Source organism: the organism of the source record quoted next, unplaced genomic scaffold, assembly GCF_019419815.1.
Source record: "Pyrus x bretschneideri cultivar Hongxiangsu unplaced genomic scaffold, Pyrus_bretschneideri_v1 Contig26, whole genome shotgun sequence".
Taxonomy (NCBI): domain Eukaryota; kingdom Viridiplantae; phylum Streptophyta; class Magnoliopsida; order Rosales; family Rosaceae; genus Pyrus; species Pyrus x bretschneideri.
The window spans coordinates 1,460,454-1,466,475 of NW_025999568.1; positions in this window are offsets into that span (position 1 = coordinate 1,460,454).

Consider the following 6,022-nt stretch of genomic DNA (forward strand, 5'->3'; position numbering starts at 1 on the left):
TGACGCCGTGGAGCCGGCTGTCTTACGCAAATCTTACCTTCTCCTTGTGTCAGAAAAATAACGGAACAGATCCTTTTTCCGGAAAGTGCATTTTTGTTCATCATCATTTAGTTTGGTGTATACTCACTATCCTATTTATCATCATTATATGAGTTTGAATTTTAAGATTTGTGCTTATCCACTACACGAATCTTGAAATTCAAACTCATCTAACGGTGATAAATAGGGTAGTAAACATACATTACACTAAATAGTGGTGAGCAAAAATGCTCCCTTTTCTAGAGATCCTAGGGATCCTGTGATCATGATCGTTCATCATACATCGTGCGGTCAATTTTCTTGGGTACTATTTATATTTAATTTTAAATTTTAAAATAATTTCTGACCACACGATATACGATGAAGGGTCACGATTATAGGATTCTAAAGATCCCCAAGAAAAGGATTCGGTGAGGATCCTTTTCCGAAAAATAACACATCAAGGTTGTCATGCATTGCACTCTCTAGGTTTTCATGTGTCCTTGATTATAGTTAATTGTCGTAGAAAAATTAGCTATAAGAGATTTTAAAGTTGGGAAATGTTTGAGGAGATTTTGTTAAAAGTGAGATTTTTTATAGGCTCTCTACCACCTCAAGTTTTCGGCACAATTCTTTTGCAAATATTATAAAACTTTGTGCCAAAAACATGAGGTGCCAAAGAGTCCGCGGACAATGACACACCCCGACCCGAAATGTCCACTTGGACTCCAAATCGAATTGTGCTAGCCGACACCTAGAGGGTGACAAAATCATAAATTGTAGTGTAGTGGAAAAAGGATGTGAATAAATTTAAACCCAAAAGTATCTAATCAAAAGAGTGCACAGCTACTAAAATGTAGTGTAGTAAAATAGGATGAGGGTTATACCACTAAAGATAACCATCTCTTGAGATTTGCCAGAATCCTCGTTTCTACGTAAGCACAGCTACTAACCCTGGAGGGACTAAAAACAATGTTAAGTGGGTCAGCAATACAACGTTTGTAAGAAAACCTTTATTTTCGAATATACTAACCCCTCACTGTAAAATAAGTAAAGTTTTCTTAAAACATACTACGTAAAGTATGTAAGCAACAGTATAGTCCAGTACAGTAGCAATATAACCAGAAATATGCCAAGTCATGATATATCAAATGCCACAGTAATATAATCAAGTGATAATCAAGTGTAATCAATTGCTCATCTATCTATGCTAGCACACGAGTTCGAGTTGCATAATGCAACATGTATGACAGGACTAGGTGTAATCAATACGCTCTATGTAAAATCCCACATCAACCGACGGAGAAGGGGTGGTGTGCCTTATATGTACCTGCCCACCGGAACTCACTGTCTTCGGATTCCATCGGAACTCAAAAGTTAAGCGAGTTCGGGCGAGAGCAATCCTAAGATGGGTGACCCACTGGGAAGTACTCGTCTGAGTTCCGGAAAACAAATCCGTGAGAGAATGATAAGCCCAAAGCGAACAATATAGTGCTACGACGGAGTCGAGATGGGATATGACACTTTAGTACTACGATCATGTGAAGGTTAGTGCCGAGGCGCGGTTACATATGAGTCGGAATTACCTAATGCAATATGTACAACAGGACTAGCACCTAACTTGGATCCAAGGTGAGTGAATTATGCGGATGTGAACATACACATGAAGGACTGGCCCGCCCCTAGGTGGAGTACTGACACCGGGGTGCAGAATGTACAAATATGTATGAATGTCATGACAGTAATATCCCAACCATATAGTAGCATTTATCACATTTAATATCATAATAACGATACTTGGCAATATAAGCATAAAAATGGGGTAAAATATGCATTTATGGAAACTATAACTACGTATAGATATAAAAACAAATTGCCCACTCACAAATACTTCGTCAGATCATAGCCTCCGAGCCTTGCCTAACCCCGTACGTCCTCGGGATATATTTCCCATATATGTGAAATTACTTTTTAACTTAGGTTAATAACACCTAAATGGAAACTTAAATAAAACCTCCATAGATTGCTCAAACATAGGGTTTGAATATACGAAATCGATCTACTCGACATCACAGACCTACGCAAATTGACAGAAGGTCAATCAGAGGCTAGACATGCCGCCACACGCTGGCTAAGGCACGGCCATACGCGCCACCACATGCAGGCAAGCCCTTAACATCCATCGAGAATATTCTGTTAAATAACTAATAGAGTTTAACGGCGTTACCTAATGAATATTCCGTCAACTTTGACGGAATATTCCATCGTCTTCTCCGGTGGTCCTCGTTGGTCGCCGCCGTCTGAGCTTGTCGAATTCTAGAAATTTTCGCCGATTTTTGAGTAAAATTTCAAAGCTTCATAACTTGCTCATTTCTCAACCATTTTTCAAGAAATTTATATGGAAATGAAGCTCTTGAGGAGTAGAACAAATCTATACCTTTTAGAAGTCCAAAAACAGATGGGAAGTGGCCTGAAAATGCCTCGAACGGTTCTGCCAAAAACTCAACTTCTTGAAATGGGGGTTGTTTCACATTGAAGCTTCCTCAAACTTGTCCTAGGAGCCTCGAGGAGTTGTAAGAAAGCTTCCCCGGCCTTCCCCGTGACTCGACCTCGAACTCGTTGAACCAAAACTCACTGAGTCAGACCTTCCGAGTTGGTGAGTCAAAACTCAACCAAATCACAATATGGTTACATGGTTGTGTTCGTGGAGTTGAGGGAGTTCAATGGTGTAGGTTGCATGTCACATTTGAGTGTTTTAAGGGTCGTTTGAGGGAGTTACAGAGAGAAGAGAGTGAGAGAGCTTTCGGGGAAAGAGAGAGAGGTTTGATTTTTCTCTTAAATTTGATTGGGTGTGAAGTGCGAGGGTGAAGTGTGGTTGGTTGCTTCCAAAAGGAGGGAAAGCAATTGATTGGGTGGTGAGGATGAATTTAAGGAGATGATTAGTTGTTTGTGTGAGGGATAGGGCACATGGATCCACCAATCAAAGGGAGGATTGGATTTGAATTTCAGATTTTATACAATTTTAAATGTACAAAATCTGTCCTCCTAACAGTGTTCCAAGCACTGATAAATTTGTATGCGCGTGTACAAAAACACCCGTAATTAATGTACTTTAACGGAGTGTAACTTTTTCGTTACAAATCTAATTCGGGTATAACTTGTGTCCACGCGTTCGTGATGACGAGTACTAATTTAGTATGAAACCAGGAAAAAGAAATAAAAGTCAAAAGCCACGTCCACATCAGATCCCACTTTTGCCCAAAAAGGGTAAAATCATCAACTCACACCAACGAAAAAGAAATTACAGTGAACAGTAAGGAAGGGTCGTCACATACAATCTTACTTTGAGAGTCTCCTTAGCATTTCTATTTAAAGTTTGATTGTTGAAATAAAAGAAAGATACGAAAGACATGAATGATAAGAGCAAAAAAATGAAATGTCTAGAGTTTGATCAAACATTTTTCTACTAATTTTTAATTAAAATTTTATGATTTTTATTATATTTAATTTACCCATTAATTCACAAATTAATATCACAAATCTCCTAGAACCACAACAAACATCTTATCTTATCATAATTCATTTGAAAAGAATATTTTTTTAACTCAAATAAATTTTTTTATTTGAATTCTAAAAATACTCAAACATCCTTTTAACATACAATTATGAGAAATAACATACACATATATTAAATATAATGTACCAAATGATTGGCACGTTTATAAATTTTATTTGGATACATATCAGTATTTTGGTACCTTATAAAATATTACTTTGGGTACGTTATGCAATTCTTTATTTGGTACGTACCAAATTATTAGTACGTTGTGTTATCCTTATTTTGGTACGTACCAAGTTATTGGTACGTGTTGTGTTATCCTTATTTTAATTATAAAAGAACTCTTATTTTTGTTATAATCTGTATAAAATGCTAAGCTGAAAATTTAAAAAAAAAAAAATTATATTCCATCCAATTAATCTTCATCCCACTTGAATACTTAAATTGAGGAAGAGATGAGAATTCATAAAAATAGCAATAAATTGATTTATATTATTGAGAGCATTTTTTATATGGAAATGAAAAGACTACTTAGTCTTCTATCACACACAAAAAAATAACAGGTAATAATGTAATTTCACATGTCCAAAATTTACTATTTTTTATTGAAATCTCACATACAGATGATGTTTAAATACCTCTAATTAAAAAAAACGGAAAAAGAAAACCTCCCACTCTCCCCCCCCCCCACGTTCTCTCTCTCTCCCTCTCTCCTTCTCATTTTCTATAAAAATGTGTTCATACACACAAAGTGTGTAGGCAAATGCTTGTAGATTTTAATCAAAGGTAAAAACACTTTAATCATAACAAATGTTTAATCTATAAATATGTCTAAAATGAGGCATCTAATTCTAATTTTCTCTACAAATATAGTAGGGAAATAGACAAAAATGACCCATTTTCTTAATCTTGCGACTGAAATATTTCGGATATGCACATATCATGCACACAACATGCATAACAATAGGACATAAATAGGATTTTCCTAAAACTTACAATTACCAAATTGCCTTCCCATATAAATGAGTTGCCCAGAAATTCCAACCCTCATTTCTCATTTTGTGGAGAGAGAAACGGATAGGAGAGAGAGAGAAAGAGAGAGAATCTCTCTCGCCTAATTCCAGCTCAAAGAACCATAACCCACTCATCTTCTTCGTCCAAGAGCTCTCTTTCCCCACCCTAATAATCGACCTCACAACTCCCAAACCAACAAATTTGAGCTCGCAAAATTCGTTCAAGTTCAATTCGAAGTCCCCAATCAGCGATGAGTACTTTGAATTTGAGCAAAAGCCTCAAATTTTAAAGCAAACGGATCCGAAACCTAGCACCCTGACCCGAGTCTGTGGGGAGTCCGCAGAGAATCATACTTTGAGATAGTCTCCTTAGCATTTCTCTTTAAAGTTTGATTGTTGAAATAAAAGAAAGATACGAAAGACATGAATGATAAAGGTAAAAAAAATGAAATGACTAAAGTATCCTTCTATAAATATAGTATTGAGATAGAATAGATATATTATATTGTTAATACGATGTAAATTATCATTGGAATTCGCTTTCTAGAATCTCAGTTAGGGTTCAGTTTGGTTTCAATAGGTTCAGTTTTTTGCCAAAACCGAAACCAAACGAAATTTCGGTTATGTTCAATTTTTCCATTTTTTCTCGATTTAGTTTAATTTTAGTTGGGTCTGGTTTCAATTCAGTTTCGGTTTCGGTTTTTTTAACAATACAGTCACCCGACACACCAATTCTTTAAATATTATGTCCATAGGTTCATGTAAAAACCTGCATAAAGACAGACTACAAGTCATACCTCCAAGGAGGCATGCAACACAAAGTAAATATATTTAAAACAAGCTGAAAACAAACATCAAGAGCTCTATTGTTTGAATAACAAATATTTGATAGCGAGTGGTAGATTCTAGCATAGAAGACCATTTGAGCACCTGGGATTACACCTGACTCAACTGTAAAATGGTACGTAGAAGACCATTTCGGACATGATCCAAGTTTAATGGGACCAGTGGCTGGAGTTCTCGTTGGATTCACAATCTTCTTTGCCTTCATGTTTGCATACCGTATTAGGATACTCAACTTCCAAGTTAAAGGAATTATTTGCATACCGTATAGTTGTTATATGTGTGTGTGTGTGTGTGCACGCACTGATTTTCATAATTAATATATATTAAATAATTAATAATATATATTAGTGCGGTTTGGTTTATGGACCATCAAAATCGAAACCGAATCAATCAATTTTGATTCGGTTTGATTTTTTTTGTTGGATTTTTTTCAGCTTCTGTTCGGTATTCGGTTTGTTTTTTTTTTTCGGTTTTTTTAATCTACCGCTAGTCTCAGTCAAGATTACCAAATCAATATCACTTATTTTGTTCTAAAGTGGAACTATCTGAAAAAATTGGAGTGGAACTGTCAGAAATCACATTGGAA